Here is a 16,638-nt window from a genome sequence, read left to right as displayed (position 1 = left end):
TGACTATTGCCCTCAAAACCAGTAATCCCCGGGACTCCTCCGCACCACTGCCCCGGCTCACCTCAAATCTTGATTTCACTCCGGAGGGTGCCCGGAAGATACCTGCAAAAAGAAAAGGTACACGCTTAGCATGCTGCTGTGTAACGCTCACCTATGGGTCAGCCTGCCTAAACTGCGACTCACCTGCCCTCCTCCGTTCCTTGGCGTGCCTAGGGCAGCGACAGCACCTGCAAAGAAACAAAGCAGAAAAGCATGCTGAGATACTGTGAAAACGCAACCTCCCAAATCTGACAAGGATGCCACACTGATACCTTAAGCTTGCACACACCTGGAATGGGCATGCTCGACCAGAATAGATGGCAAGTGGACCACCTAAAAAAAAAAAAAAACAAGAGGAGATGCTTAGAGCTCCACCAGAAACTGAGACCTCAGCAATAACAACTGCTTCTGTATGCTACTCAATGCTCACTTCGCCCACTCAGCCTTGACTGCTGCTCTCGGCCTTGACCTCCTAAAAAGAAAGACAAAGAACACTGCTGTAATGGCCACCATTTATGCTTCCTCTGCAGAGAAAAACGGTGACTGACCTGCTCAGGGCAATCCCCTCACCTGGGATGGGGGGCTCTGCCCTGGATTTTATCCTTCTGCATCTGAAAGAAAGTTAGGACGAAAGTCAAAGGGCTGCAGGATAATTTAAAAGCTCCAGATATCTTATGTCCATCTACAAATCCCACCCAGAGTCCAACTCCACCCCACATTAAAAACTTCAAGTCCCCGGGACTTCTCCTACGACACCAGGCTACGCGGCAGGGCAGAGCAGCTCCAGCACAAATGTGTGCAGACACCCGTGACACAGGACAGACAGGACGTGACAGACAACGGGGACACAACACGGACAGAAATCTCCTGGCAAGGAAAATGGCTGCAAGGACTGAGAGAATGCAAAAGGAGATGACCGAGGTGAGACCGATGGTGAGCTGATGAGGCTCAGAGAAACCTGGAGGAAGAAGATGCTAACCAAATGATTTATTCCAAGAACTGCAAAGATGGATGCCTGAGAATCCCACGGCCAGAAGCCTCTACCTGCCCTCACGTTCTTTCAAGTCCTAGTCCGCCATAATGGATCCTGGCGGGGCAGAGCTGCCCATACAGCTCAGAACAAGACCTGAAAAGACATCGGACCGGATGCTTCGAAAAAGAGTTGCCGTTCTGATACCTGTCTGAGCTGCCGAGTTAAAAGTTCCATGGCATCGGTGACAGGGCAAGGAACGCTGAAAGTACCGATGATAAGAGTGGTACCAAGGTATCTGACAGGCCCCTCAAAGGGCTATGATGAAGGACATGAGATATCCAACAACACATAATACACAAAAGACAAGTGACACAATACACACCGGGATTGCTCTGCCCTGCGCACCTCAGCACTGTGATCCAAAGTGAGATTTTGCTTTTATGGGGCCTAAGGGGCCGCTTCGTGGACACCCCCCCCACCTCCAAAGGGGACTCAAAAACCCCTCCCAGGAATTCCCAAACCAGCACCCTGCTTTCATCCCCCCTGCGGGTCGTGGCCCTCTACTTATCTCTCGCACAGCTGGGGATGCCGGTCTCAGGTGCAAAGAAAGGCCACCTCATCAGCCGGGAAGGTCCTGCTGGCACCAGGCTGATGTCTCTTAGACAGCTGTATTAAAGAAAACCAAACATCACTGCCCGATGTTGGCAGCCCATCGGCCAAGACCCCACAAGTCTGCTACTCACCCTGCTCCTAAGAACGCTCGGCTGCTCGGGCCGCATGCTTCAGGCACGCTCGGAGACCGAGGCCATCGTCACAGGGGGTGCCTGGGTTAAGAGGAGAGGAGGTGATTTGGCATGGCTGAAACCTGAGGGGACCCTCGCTCCTCCTCCCTACTTCCCCAACTCACCGCAACTCCTGGGCAGCTGCCCAAGGCCACCCGGAGGGCACCTTTAAATAGAAAAGTTCAGGGCTTCCTCACCAGGTCCTGTAACGCATCCACAGGGCTCACACGTGCAGGGAACCCGGTGCATCGGCCGGCTGGTGACGGGGGCTCGGCAGGCTCCGAGTGGATTGCCTAAAGCGCACAAATGAGAATGGAAGCTTAGAGCAGCACCAGAAATTGAGACTGGAGCAGTAACAGCTACTTCTCTCCACTGCTCACCTTGACTGCTGGTATCCAGATTTACTTCCTAAAAAGAAAGACAAAGAAGAGAGCTGTAACAGAGTCACCGCATACACTTCTGCTGCAGAGACAAATGGTGCCTCACCTGCTCGGGGGAAACCACTCACCCAGGATGGGGCCCTCTGGCACACATTTAATCCATATGAATCTGAAAAAAGAGTTAGGACAAGAGTCAAACTGTTGCAGGATAACTTAAGAGCTCCAGATATCCTATGCCCATCTACAAATCCCACCCAGAGTCCAACTCCACCCTACATTAAAAACTTCAAGTCCCCGGGACTTCTCCTATTGCACCAGCCTAGGCAGCAGGGCAGAGCAGCTCCGGCACAAATGTGTGCAGACACCCGTGACACGGGACAGACAGGACGTGACAGACAACAGGGACACAACACGGACAGAAATCTCCTGGCAAGGAAAATGCCTGCAAGGACTGAGAGAATGCAAAAGGAGATGACCGAGGGGAGACCAATGGTGAGCTGATGAGGCTCAGAGAAACCTGGAGGAAGAAGATGCTAACCAAATGATTTATTCCAAGAACTGCAAAGATGGATGCCTGAGAATCCCACGGCCAGAAGCCTCTACCTGCCCTCACGTTCTTTCAAGTCCTAGTCCGCCATAATGGATCCTGGCGGGGCAGAGCTGTCCACACAGCTCAGAAGAAGACCTGCAAAGACACCTGACCAGATGCTGCTAAAGAGACAAGAGAGTCTGATGCCTGTCTGAGCTCCTGAGTCCAAAGTTCTATGGCATTGGTGCGAGGCCGAGGAATGCAGAGAGCACAGATGCTAACAATGATGCCAGGGTTTCTGACAGGCCCCACAAAGGGCTAAGGTAAAAGACATGACATATCCAAACAACACACAATACACAATAGACAAGTGACACGATACACACCGGGACTGCTCTGCCCTGTGCACCTCAGCACTGTGATCCAAAGTGAGACTTTGCTTTTATGGGGCCTAAGGGGCCGCTTCATGAACACCCCCATCTCCAAAGGGGACTCAAAAACCCCTCACAGTAGTTCCCAATCCAGCACCCTGCTTTCATCCCCTCTGTGGGTCGTGGCCCTCTACTTATCTCTCGCACAGCTGGGGATGCCGGTCTCAGGTGCAAAGAAAGGCCACCTTGTCAGCCGGGAAGCTCCTGCTGGCACCAGGCTGATGTCTCTCAGACAGCTGTATTAAAGAAAACCAAACATCAGTGCCCGATCTTGGCAGCCCATCGGCCAAGACCCCACAAGTCTGCTACTCACCCTGCTCCTAAGAACACTCGGCTGCTCGGGCCGCACGCTTCAGGCACGCTCGGAGACCGAGGCCATCGTCACAGGGGGTGCCTGGGTTAAGAGGAGAGGAGGTGATTTGGCATGGCTGAAACCTGAGGGGACCCTCGCTCCTCCTCCCTACTTCCCCAACTCACCGCAACTCCTTGGCAGCTGCCCAAGGCCACCCGGAGGGCACCTTTAAATAGAAAAGTTCAGGGCTTCCTCACCAGGTCCTGTAACGCATCCACAGGGCTCACACGTGCAGGGAACCCGGTGCATCGGCCGGCTGGTGACGGGGGCTCGGCAGGCTCCGAGTGGATTGCCTAAAGCGCACAAATGAGAATGGAAGCTTAGAGCAGCACCAGAAATTGAGACTGGAGCAGTAACAGCTACTTCTCTCCACTGCTCACCTTGACTGCTGGTATCCAGATTTACTTCCTAAAAAGAAAGACAAAGAAGAGAGCTGTAACAGAGTCACCATGTACACTTCTGCTGCAGAGACAAACGGTGCCTCACCTGCTCGGGGGAAACCACTCACCCAGGATGGGGCCCTCTGGCACACATTTAATCCATATGAATCTGAAAAAAGAGTTAGGACAAGAGTCAAACTGTTGCAGGATAACTTAAGAGCTCCAGATATCCTATGCCCATCTACAAATCCCACCCAGAGTCCAACTCCACCCCACATTAAAAACTTCAAGTCCCCGGGACTTCTCCTATTGCACCAGCCTAGGCAGCAGGGCAGAGCAGCTCCGGCACAAATGTGTGCAGACACCCGTGACACGGGACAGACAGGACGTGACAGACAACAGGGACACAACACGGACAGAAATCTCCTGGCAAGGAAAATGCCTGCAAGGACTGAGAGAATGCAAAAGGGGATGACCGAGGTGAGACCGATGGTGAGCTGATGAGGCTCAGAGAAACCTGGAGGAAGAAGATGCTAACCAAATGATTTATTCCAAGAACTGCAAAGATGGATGCCTGAGAATCCCACGGCCAGAAGCCTCTACCTGCCCTCACGTTCTTTCAAGTCCTAGTCCGCCATAATGGATCCTGGCGGGGCAGAGCTGTCCACACAGCTCAGAAGAAGACCTGCAAAGACACCTGACCAGATGCTGCTAAAGAGACAAGAGAGTCTGATGCCTGTCTGAGCTCCTGAGTCCAAAGTTCTATGGCATTGGTGCGAGGCCGAGGAATGCAGAGAGCACAGATGCTAACAATGATGCCAGGGTTTCTGACAGGCCCCACAAAGGGCTAAGGTAAAAGACATGACATATCCAAACAACACACAATACACAATAGACAAGTGACACGATACACACCGGGACTGCTCTGCCCTGTGCACCTCAGCACTGTGATCCAAAGTGAGACTTTGCTTTTATGGGGCCTAAGGGGCCGCTTCATGAACACCCCCATCTCCAAAGGGGACTCAAAAACCCCTCACAGTAGTTCCCAATCCAGCACCCTGCTTTCATCCCCTCTGTGGGTCGTGGCCCTCTACTTATCTCTCGCACAGCTGGGGATGCCGGTCTCAGGTGCAAAGAAAGGCCACCTTGTCAGCCGGGAAGCTCCTGCTGGCACCAGGCTGATGTCTCTCAGACAGCTGTATTAAAGAAAACCAAACATCAGTGCCCGATCTTGGCAGCCCATCGGCCAAGACCCCACAAGTCTGCTACTCACCCTGCTCCTAAGAACACTCGGCTGCTCGGGCCGCACGCTTCAGGCACGCTCGGAGACCGAGGCCATCGTCACAGGGGGTGCCTGGGTTAAGAGGAGAGGAGGTGATTTGGCATGGCTGAAACCTGAGGGGACCCTCGCTCCTCCTCCCTACTTCCCCAACTCACCGCAACTCCTGGGCAGCTGCCCAAGGCCACCCGGAGGGCACCTTTAAATAGAAAAGTTCAGGGCTTCCTCACCAGGTCCTGTAACGCATCCACAGGGCTCACACGTGCAGGGAACCCGGTGCATCGGCCGGCTGGTGACGGGGGCTCGGCAGGCTCCGAGTGGATTGCCTAAAGCGCACAAATGAGAATGGAAGCTTAGAGCAGCACCAGAAATTGAGACTGGAGCAGTAACAGCTACTTCTCTCCACTGCTCACCTTGACTGCTGGTATCCAGATTTACTTCCTAAAAAGAAAGACAAAGAAGAGAGCTGTAACAGAGTCACCGCATACACTTCTGCTGCAGAGACAAATGGTGCCTCACCTGCTCGGGGGAAACCACTCACCCAGGATGGGGCCCTCTGGCACACATTTAATCCATATGAATCTGAAAAAAGAGTTAGGACAAGAGTCAAACTGTTGCAGGATAACTTAAGAGCTCCAGATATCCTATGCCCATCTACAAATCCCACCCAGAGTCCAACTCCACCCCACATTAAAAACTTCAAGTCCCCGGGACTTCTCCTATTGCACCAGCCTAGGCAGCAGGGCAGAGCAGCTCCGGCACAAATGTGTGCAGACACCCGTGACACGGGACAGACAGGACGTGACAGACAACAGGGACACAACACGGACAGAAATCTCCTGGCAAGGAAAATGCCTGCAAGGACTGAGAGAATGCAAAAGGAGATGACCGAGGGGAGACCAATGGTGAGCTGATGAGGCTCAGAGAAACCTGGAGGAAGAAGATGCTAACCAAATGATTTATTCCAAGAACTGCAAAGATGGATGCCTGAGAATCCCACGGCCAGAAGCCTCTACCTGCCCTCACGTTCTTTCAAGTCCTAGTCCGCCATAATGGATCCTGGCGGGGCAGAGCTGTCCACACAGCTCAGAAGAAGACCTGCAAAGACACCTGACCAGATGCTGCTAAAGAGACAAGAGAGTCTGATGCCTGTCTGAGCTCCTGAGTCCAAAGTTCTATGGCATTGGTGCGAGGCCGAGGAATGCAGAGAGCACAGATGCTAACAATGATGCCAGGGTTTCTGACAGGCCCCACAAAGGGCTAAGGTAAAAGACATGACATATCCAAACAACACACAATACACAATAGACAAGTGACACGATACACACCGGGACTGCTCTGCCCTGTGCACCTCAGCACTGTGATCCAAAGTGAGACTTTGCTTTTATGGGGCCTAAGGGGCCGCTTCATGAACACCCCCATCTCCAAAGGGGACTCAAAAACCCCTCACAGTAGTTCCCAATCCAGCACCCTGCTTTCATCCCCTCTGTGGGTCGTGGCCCTCTACTTATCTCTCGCACAGCTGGGGATGCCGGTCTCAGGTGCAAAGAAAGGCCACCTTGTCAGCCGGGAAGCTCCTGCTGGCACCAGGCTGATGTCTCTCAGACAGCTGTATTAAAGAAAACCAAACATCAGTGCCCGATCTTGGCAGCCCATCGGCCAAGACCCCACAAGTCTGCTACTCACCCTGCTCCTAAGAACACTCGGCTGCTCGGGCCGCACGCTTCAGGCACGCTCGGAGACCGAGGCCATCGTCACAGGGGGTGCCTGGGTTAAGAGGAGAGGAGGTGATTTGGCATGGCTGAAACCTGAGGGGACCCTCGCTCCTCCTCCCTACTTCCCCAACTCACCGCAACTCCTGGGCAGCTGCCCAAGGCCACCCGGAGGGCACCTTTAAATAGAAAAGTTCAGGGCTTCCTCACCAGGTCCTGTAACGCATCCACAGGGCTCACACGTGCAGGGAACCCGGTGCATCGGCCGGCTGGTGACGGGGGCTCGGCAGGCTCCGAGTGGATTGCCTAAAGCGCACAAATGAGAATGGAAGCTTAGAGCAGCACCAGAAATTGAGACTGGAGCAGTAACAGCTACTTCTCTCCACTGCTCACCTTGACTGCTGGTATCCAGATTTACTTCCTAAAAAGAAAGACAAAGAAGAGAGCTGTAACAGAGTCACCGCATACACTTCTGCTGCAGAGACAAATGGTGCCTCACCTGCTCGGGGGAAACCACTCACCCAGGATGGGGCCCTCTGGCACACATTTAATCCATATGAATCTGAAAAAAGAGTTAGGACAAGAGTCAAACTGTTGCAGGATAACTTAAGAGCTCCAGATATCCTATGCCCATCTACAAATCCCACCCAGAGTCCAACTCCACCCCACATTAAAAACTTCAAGTCCCCGGGACTTCTCCTATTGCACCAGCCTAGGCAGCAGGGCAGAGCAGCTCCGGCACAAATGTGTGCAGACACCCGTGACACGGGACAGACAGGACGTGACAGACAACAGGGACACAACACGGACAGAAATCTCCTGGCAAGGAAAATGCCTGCAAGGACTGAGAGAATGCAAAAGGAGATGACCGAGGGGAGACCAATGGTGAGCTGATGAGGCTCAGAGAAACCTGGAGGAAGAAGATGCTAACCAAATGATTTATTCCAAGAACTGCAAAGATGGATGCCTGAGAATCCCACGGCCAGAAGCCTCTACCTGCCCTCACGTTCTTTCAAGTCCTAGTCCGCCATAATGGATCCTGGCGGGGCAGAGCTGTCCACACAGCTCAGAAGAAGACCTGCAAAGACACCTGACCAGATGCTGCTAAAGAGACAAGAGAGTCTGATGCCTGTCTGAGCTCCTGAGTCCAAAGTTCTATGGCATTGGTGCGAGGCCGAGGAATGCAGAGAGCACAGATGCTAACAATGATGCCAGGGTTTCTGACAGGCCCCACAAAGGGCTAAGGTAAAAGACATGACATATCCAAACAACACACAATACACAATAGACAAGTGACACGATACACACCGGGACTGCTCTGCCCTGTGCACCTCAGCACTGTGATCCAAAGTGAGACTTTGCTTTTATGGGGCCTAAGGGGCCGCTTCATGAACACCCCCATCTCCAAAGGGGACTCAAAAACCCCTCACAGTAGTTCCCAATCCAGCACCCTGCTTTCATCCCCTCTGTGGGTCGTGGCCCTCTACTTATCTCTCGCACAGCTGGGGATGCCGGTCTCAGGTGCAAAGAAAGGCCACCTTGTCAGCCGGGAAGCTCCTGCTGGCACCAGGCTGATGTCTCTCAGACAGCTGTATTAAAGAAAACCAAACATCAGTGCCCGATCTTGGCAGCCCATCGGCCAAGACCCCACAAGTCTGCTACTCACCCTGCTCCTAAGAACACTCGGCTGCTCGGGCCGCACGCTTCAGGCACGCTCGGAGACCGAGGCCATCGTCACAGGGGGTGCCTGGGTTAAGAGGAGAGGAGGTGATTTGGCATGGCTGAAACCTGAGGGGACCCTCGCTCCTCCTCCCTACTTCCCCAACTCACCGCAACTCCTGGGCAGCTGCCCAAGGCCACCCGGAGGGCACCTTTAAATAGAAAAGTTCAGGGCTTCCTCACCAGGTCCTGTAACGCATCCACAGGGCTCACACGTGCAGGGAACCCGGTGCATCGGCCGGCTGGTGACGGGGGCTCGGCAGGCTCCGAGTGGATTGCCTAAAGCGCACAAATGAGAATGGAAGCTTAGAGCAGCACCAGAAATTGAGACTGGAGCAGTAACAGCTACTTCTCTCCACTGCTCACCTTGACTGCTGGTATCCAGATTTACTTCCTAAAAAGAAAGACAAAGAAGAGAGCTGTAACAGAGTCACCGCATACACTTCTGCTGCAGAGACAAATGGTGCCTCACCTGCTCGGGGGAAACCACTCACCCAGGATGGGGCCCTCTGGCACACATTTAATCCATATGAATCTGAAAAAAGAGTTAGGACAAGAGTCAAACTGTTGCAGGATAACTTAAGAGCTCCAGATATCCTATGCCCATCTACAAATCCCACCCAGAGTCCAACTCCACCCCACATTAAAAACTTCAAGTCCCCGGGACTTCTCCTATTGCACCAGCCTAGGCAGCAGGGCAGAGCAGCTCCGGCACAAATGTGTGCAGACACCCGTGACACGGGACAGACAGGACGTGACAGACAACAGGGACACAACACGGACAGAAATCTCCTGGCAAGGAAAATGCCTGCAAGGACTGAGAGAATGCAAAAGGAGATGACCGAGGGGAGACCAATGGTGAGCTGATGAGGCTCAGAGAAACCTGGAGGAAGAAGATGCTAACCAAATGATTTATTCCAAGAACTGCAAAGATGGATGCCTGAGAATCCCACGGCCAGAAGCCTCTACCTGCCCTCACGTTCTTTCAAGTCCTAGTCCGCCATAATGGATCCTGGCGGGGCAGAGCTGTCCACACAGCTCAGAAGAAGACCTGCAAAGACACCTGACCAGATGCTGCTAAAGAGACAAGAGAGTCTGATGCCTGTCTGAGCTCCTGAGTCCAAAGTTCTATGGCATTGGTGCGAGGCCGAGGAATGCAGAGAGCACAGATGCTAACAATGATGCCAGGGTTTCTGACAGGCCCCACAAAGGGCTAAGGTAAAAGACATGACATATCCAAACAACACACAATACACAATAGACAAGTGACACGATACACACCGGGACTGCTCTGCCCTGTGCACCTCAGCACTGTGATCCAAAGTGAGACTTTGCTTTTATGGGGCCTAAGGGGCCGCTTCATGAACACCCCCATCTCCAAAGGGGACTCAAAAACCCCTCACAGTAGTTCCCAATCCAGCACCCTGCTTTCATCCCCTCTGTGGGTCGTGGCCCTCTACTTATCTCTCGCACAGCTGGGGATGCCGGTCTCAGGTGCAAAGAAAGGCCACCTTGTCAGCCGGGAAGCTCCTGCTGGCACCAGGCTGATGTCTCTCAGACAGCTGTATTAAAGAAAACCAAACATCAGTGCCCGATCTTGGCAGCCCATCGGCCAAGACCCCACAAGTCTGCTACTCACCCTGCTCCTAAGAACACTCGGCTGCTCGGGCCGCACGCTTCAGGCACGCTCGGAGACCGAGGCCATCGTCACAGGGGGTGCCTGGGTTAAGAGGAGAGGAGGTGATTTGGCATGGCTGAAACCTGAGGGGACCCTCGCTCCTCCTCCCTACTTCCCCAACTCACCGCAACTCCTGGGCAGCTGCCCAAGGCCACCCGGAGGGCACCTTTAAATAGAAAAGTTCAGGGCTTCCTCACCAGGTCCTGTAACGCATCCACAGGGCTCACACGTGCAGGGAACCCGGTGCATCGGCCGGCTGGTGACGGGGGCTCGGCAGGCTCCGAGTGGATTGCCTAAAGCGCACAAATGAGAATGGAAGCTTAGAGCAGCACCAGAAATTGAGACTGGAGCAGTAACAGCTACTTCTCTCCACTGCTCACCTTGACTGCTGGTATCCAGATTTACTTCCTAAAAAGAAAGACAAAGAAGAGAGCTGTAACAGAGTCACCGCATACACTTCTGCTGCAGAGACAAATGGTGCCTCACCTGCTCGGGGGAAACCACTCACCCAGGATGGGGCCCTCTGGCACACATTTAATCCATATGAATCTGAAAAAAGAGTTAGGACAAGAGTCAAACTGTTGCAGGATAACTTAAGAGCTCCAGATATCCTATGCCCATCTACAAATCCCACCCAGAGTCCAACTCCACCCCACATTAAAAACTTCAAGTCCCCGGGACTTCTCCTATTGCACCAGCCTAGGCAGCAGGGCAGAGCAGCTCCGGCACAAATGTGTGCAGACACCCGTGACACGGGACAGACAGGACGTGACAGACAACAGGGACACAACACGGACAGAAATCTCCTGGCAAGGAAAATGCCTGCAAGGACTGAGAGAATGCAAAAGGAGATGACCGAGGTGAGACCGATGGTGAGCTGATGAGGCTCAGAGAAACCTGGAGGAAGAAGATGCTAACCAAATGATTTATTCCAAGAACTGCAAAGATGGATGCCTGAGAATCCCACGGCCAGAAGCCTCTACCTGCCCTCACGTTCTTTCAAGTCCTAGTCCGCCATAATGGATCCTGGCGGGGCAGAGCTGTCCACACAGCTCAGAAGAAGACCTGCAAAGACACCTGACCAGATGCTGCTAAAGAGACAAGAGAGTCTGATGCCTGTCTGAGCTCCTGAGTCCAAAGTTCTATGGCATTGGTGCGAGGCCGAGGAATGCAGAGAGCACAGATGCTAACAATGATGCCAGGGTTTCTGACAGGCCCCTCATAGGGCTAAGGTAAAAGACATGACATATCCAAACAACACATAGTAGACAAGTGACACGATACACACCGGGACTGCTCTGCCCTGTGCACCTCAGCACTGTGATCCAAAGTGAGATTTTGCTTTTATGGGGCCTAAGGGGCCGCTTCATGAACACCCCCATCTCCAAAGGGGACTCAAAAACCCCTCCCAGTAGTTCCCAATCCAGCACCCTGCTTTCATCCCCTCTGTGGGTCGTGGCCCTCTACTTATCTCTCGCACAGCTGGGGATGCAGGTCCGTGTCAGGTGCAAAAGAAGGCTGCCTCGACATCTGGGAAGTTGCTGCTGGTACTGTTGTTCAACAACTCCCCGTTGTTTCTTAGTCAGCTACATGAAAGAAATCCAAATATCAGTGCATGATCTCTGCAGCACACTGGCCAAACCCAACAATTCTGCTACTCACTGTTCTCCTAAGAATGCCTGGCTCCTGGGGCCGCATCCTTCGGCCGCGCTCCGAGGCTGATGCCATTGTCACGGGGTAAGCCTGGGGTAAGAGGAGACGAGGTCATGTGGCATTGCTGAAACCTGAGCGGACCCTCACTCCTCCTCCCTACTTCCCCGACTCACCATGACTCCTCGGCCGGTGCCCAAGGCTACCCTGGTGACACCTTTAAATAGAAAAGGCAGAGGCTTCATCGACAAGTCCTGTGATTCTTCCGCAGGGCTCGGGAGAGCGGCGCACCCGGTGCGTCGGCCGGTTGGTGACTGGGGCTCAGCGTACTCTGAGTGGATTGCCTAAAGTGCAGAAACAGGAACAGATGCTTAGAGTTGCACTGGAAAGCGAGACTGGAGCAATAACAACTGCTTCTGGACGCTACTCAATGATTGATACCCAGCTTTACCTCCTAAAAAGAAAGACAAAGAACAGAGCTGTAACAGAGTCACACTTTACACTCCCCCTGCAGAGACAAACGGTGCCTGACCTGCTCGGGGGAACCTCCTCACTCGGGATGGGTGGATGGATTTTATCCTTCTGCGTCTGAAAGAAAGTGAGGACAAAAGTCAAAGGGCTGCGGGATAACTTCACAGCTCCAAACATCTTCTGTCTATCTAGGAATATCATCTAGAGTCTGGCAACACCCCACAAACTGCAAGTCCCTGGGACTTGTCCTCTTGCAGCAGGCTATGTGGCAGGGCAGGGCAGAGGAGCTCCGGCACAAACATGTGCAGACACCCGTGACACGGAACGTGACAAACAGGGGGACAACAAACACAACACATTCTGCTTGTGGTGAGGGTCTCGAGGGGAACAGGCAAAAGGGACCCCAAAGACACACTAGGTAACACGGTACACCGGACAACACGACGTGGACCGGAACTGTTCTGCGCTGCCCGCCTGAAAGCTGCCGTCACAAGTAGAGCCTCTCCCTTTAGATGTCCTAAGAGGCCCCTTGGAGAAGATTGCTTTTCCCTCTGCTAATTTTTAAGTCTGTCCCAGGAACTCCCAACCCACTACTCTCCCATCATCCCATCTCCAGGCCGTGGCCCTGACTTATCTTTTGGATGATCGGTGATGAGGATCCATGTTGCGCCTGAAATGAGTCTGCCTTGGAGGGCCCCATGATCGCCTGTTAGCCTCTCGGTCAGCTACAATAAAGAAAAACAAAACCAAAGTATGTGTACAGAGGTATGTGGGCCAAATCCCAGCGAGTCGGCTACTTGCCCTCTCCTGAGTGTGCCTGGCTCCTTCAGGCTCCAGCTTCATCTTGATTCCAAGGCTGTGGCCATTATTATGAGTGGCACCTGGGTTAGAGAAAGGCAAAGTGAAATGGCATTCCTGTGAGTACAGTGGATAACCTTGCGTGCTGTAAGACATGTGAATGCCTCTGCTCGGCTTCTAAAAGGCCTTGGGTGGGGGGCTCAAATAAACACCCTTTCTCACCCTGCTGCCTTCAAAACCACCCCCCCAACAATAACTCCTAACTGGATACCCGCTCACCCTCCCTCTCCCAGTCACAACCCTCAACTCACCTGAAGCCTCAATCTCAAACATCATCTTGGACACTGGGCAGATCCCTCTTGTGACACGATGAATCTGCTGAAAAAAGTGTTGTAATTAACACAACCTGGAGTCACTGGAAGCTGCACTGCTCCTAAAAAAAAATACAAAACAAATTAAGAACAAAACCAGAAATTACAAATGCACTTTACTACCCCTAAACACAAAACCCCAAACTGTGAACTTAAATACTCCCTGTATTCAATGTTGTTTTCTTCACAGTATCTTCAAAGCCTCTGTTGCTTTAAATGCCCAGAAACACCTGCTGAAAACAAGCTGAGAGAAGCTGAAAGAGCCTCTTACCTAAAATGACAGAAGAGCTCTGATCCCAGCACCTCCCAGAGGGGGAATGAAGGCCCTGGGCAAAGGCTGGGGTTAATATACCCCTGATGGTGCCCGCCTCTCGTTCCCATGGCACCCAGGAAAAGGGAGGGGGCCAATCCCACCGGGTATAAAAACCCTCAGAGCAGCTGCAGGTGTTTGGCTTCTCTGATTTGATTTCTAGGGGAGCAAAGGGCTTGTTATGGAAGAAAACTCTTCAGAAAAATATCAGTGCTTTTTTTTTTTTGCACCATCTACTTAGAGGAAAAGGGCAGAAAACTGGTAAGAAATAAAAGTTTCTGTTTAGGCAGCATAACTAGATAAATTGGGTAATTTGCTGTTAACTTTCATAATTTTTCCTTAGTGGCTATTAAGTAGTACTTCACATGTGACTAAGCTGGGTGGAGAAGAATGCTTATGATACGAATAGTCTAAGTCTCCTTGGGACCTCTAATTAGGCCTATCTACATTATAAGTAAAAATAAGAAAAATAAAAGCCTCCCAGGCAGTGTAAGGGCTAAGTGCATGCCGGGCTCACCCTGCTCTGAGATACTTGGTCCTATGGCACAGAAAGAAGGGCCATGAAATGTATTTTTAAACCCTTAAAATGCTGAAAAAAGCAGAGCTTCCTTCCAGTGAACCCCTTAAACCGAGGAAATGGGGCAGTTACCTCTACTGAAACTAATACAATAGCAAATAAATAGCTTTTGCCCTTTAATTTATTCTCCTTAAGTACTGGGAAAAGAGGGGTTTTCCCCTTTCTTTAAATCTCTCCAGTGATGAAAAAAGAGGGATTTTTCCCTCAGTTCAAACTCTTAAGATGGAGGGATAGCTGGGCTTCTCCCTCAATTTAGGCCTCAGGACAACAAAACGGGGCCGGCTCCCCTTAATTCAAACCCATAAGAAACATTGTCAAGGTTTTCCCCTTCTATTTAGACTGGGAAATAATTGAAAATGAGGACTCCCTGTCAATTAACACCCCGAACAGCATAGAAAAGGCAGGGATTCTTTCAACTGAGACCACTAAAATTGCAGGGGAAGCAGAGTCCCTCCCAGTTGGAACACAAAAAATTAAGGAAAAGGAAGCTTTTTCCCTTTTTTCTAAACCCTTTTTCTCCTAATAACCCCTCTCCTTTCTGGGAGTGCTGTGGAGGGTCTGGGGGATCTGGGAGGGACTGGCACAGTAAAAGGGGAAAGTTGAAAGCCCTCTCCTGGAACCCCACATGCTGCCTGGCCTGCTCAGATGCTGCCCCTTGGCAAAAGGGCTCTTCCCTTGGCATTTTCTCAAAGTGTTGCTCCGTGCCCGGATGGCTCCGGCTGCTCCCTAGTCCGTGCTGGATGCTCTGACCGTAGTTCCTGGAGGGACCCTTGGGATGCCCCTGTTAGCCCCTCTGGACTAGCGGCTCCCTGTGCAGGTGCGCCTGGGTAACCCTCTGAAAGCAGCTGGGCACACGGGGGGTGCTAGACCTTGGAGTGGGCTTGAGGTGAAGAAAGGTCCTGTGAGGAGTTCCTTCCCCTGCACAGCCCTTCGTCTGCCCCTTAAACCATGGGCTGCCAGACTTCCCTTTCTAAGGAAATTAACCGTCTTTCCTCTCTGTGTGCCCGTGGCCGAAACTGCGATTTGGCCTCCAAAACCGCAGAGAACGATTTCTCACGGACCGCGGCTGCCAACGCCGAGAACTCTTGCCGCCCTTGGAGTGCCACGTGCCTCCTGCGAACGGACGTCGACGCGCAGCGGGGCTGAGTTTGGCTTTACGGGGAAGAGGGCCGGCGCAGGGTTTCTCCGGGAGCAAAGCTGCCCCCGCCGAGAACTCGGGCTGCCCTGGCAGTGCCGAGCACCTCCTGCAAACTGGCGTCGGGAAACGCGGGGGGTGAGTTTTTCTGTGTAGAAGTTCTCCCAGACCATAGCTGAGAGCATCTAACCCTAACCACAACAACTTAGCTGGGTCTAAAACTTACAACCTTCGGACTGGCAGCGTGGGACCCAACCCGCTGTGCTACCGCTGGCCCCTTGCTCAAGCATTCCACTGCAGTCCTAAAACTCTGCCTTTTCTGAGGGTGTTTCCTCTGACCCTGACCGTAATCTTCAAAATATGCTAAAGACTCATAAAATGGCTTTGAAAAAGCCCCAACAATACCCTAAGAAGTCCCAGAAAAGTCCCTTCCAAAATCTCCTAAATACCTTTAAAAGTCCTGGAAAGAAACCTCACAAAGACGTGCTCAGTCTCCGAACTCTACCTCTTGCTGTCTAGCCCACAGATGTCGTCCCTACCTTTTTGCAGTGGGTCTGTTGTCCTCTGAGGGTTCTGTCATTGTCCTGGTGTGTGAGGGTTGCTGTCTGGTCTCGCTGTTAGGGTTGCTGTGTTGTGCTGCTGTTGGGGGAAAAGGCTGTTTTTAGGGGGGCTGCTTCGGCTGAGGTTAGGGCTGGGGTGAGGGGTGGTACAGCTGTACCCCCGTACCCTTGATCTCCACTGGACTGTCCAGCCCTCAAGCCCTCTCCCTTTACCCCTCAACTGGTCCCTCTGCCCCCCCAGCCCTCAGCTCCTGTGTGTCACCCTTGACCCCTCTCTTTTGCCCCTCAGCCCCCAGCTTCTCTGTGTCACCCTACAGCTGCCCCTGCCACCCTCAGCATCTCTGTGTGTCACCGGCTGTCCCCTCTCCCTGTTCCTCCCTCAGCTCCCAGCCTCTGTCACCCTCAAGCCCCCACAGTGCCCCTCGAGCTGCCCCTCAACCTCCATGTGTTGTGCCATGAAAAGACCCTAAAAAAACCTAAAAATTCCCGGAAAACCCCCTAATCTTCAAAAT

General features: G+C 52.6%; 3 long non-coding RNA genes across 3 annotated transcripts; all 3 read right to left on the bottom strand.

The window, feature by feature from the left end:
- Positions 1-5,584: 5,584 nt before the first annotated feature.
- LOC139586831 (uncharacterized) lies at positions 5,585-7,159 on the bottom strand. The gene is made up of 3 exons (XR_011678028.1): positions 6,996-7,159; positions 6,832-6,912; positions 5,585-6,754 (listed from the first exon to the last, which is right to left on the bottom strand). It is a non-coding gene; the product is annotated as an uncharacterized lncRNA (long non-coding RNA).
- Positions 7,160-7,273: 114 nt separating this feature from the next.
- On the bottom strand, positions 7,274-8,851 carry LOC139586832 (uncharacterized). Its single transcript, XR_011678029.1, has 3 exons — positions 8,688-8,851; positions 8,524-8,604; positions 7,274-8,446 (listed from the first exon to the last, which is right to left on the bottom strand). It is a non-coding gene; the product is annotated as an uncharacterized lncRNA (long non-coding RNA).
- Positions 8,852-8,965: 114 nt separating this feature from the next.
- LOC139586833 (uncharacterized) lies at positions 8,966-10,543 on the bottom strand. The gene is made up of 3 exons (XR_011678030.1): positions 10,380-10,543; positions 10,216-10,296; positions 8,966-10,138 (listed from the first exon to the last, which is right to left on the bottom strand). It is a non-coding gene; the product is annotated as an uncharacterized lncRNA (long non-coding RNA).
- Positions 10,544-16,638: the final 6,095 nt, after the last annotated feature.

This window comes from Agelaius tricolor, unplaced genomic scaffold (genome assembly GCF_023055355.1).
Source record: "Agelaius tricolor isolate 1412-34295 unplaced genomic scaffold, bAgeTri1.0.p SCAF_145, whole genome shotgun sequence".
NCBI classification, from domain to species: domain Eukaryota; kingdom Metazoa; phylum Chordata; class Aves; order Passeriformes; family Icteridae; genus Agelaius; species Agelaius tricolor.
Note: the sequence above shows the minus strand (reverse complement) of the source record. Positions and strands in the feature narration are given on the sequence as shown.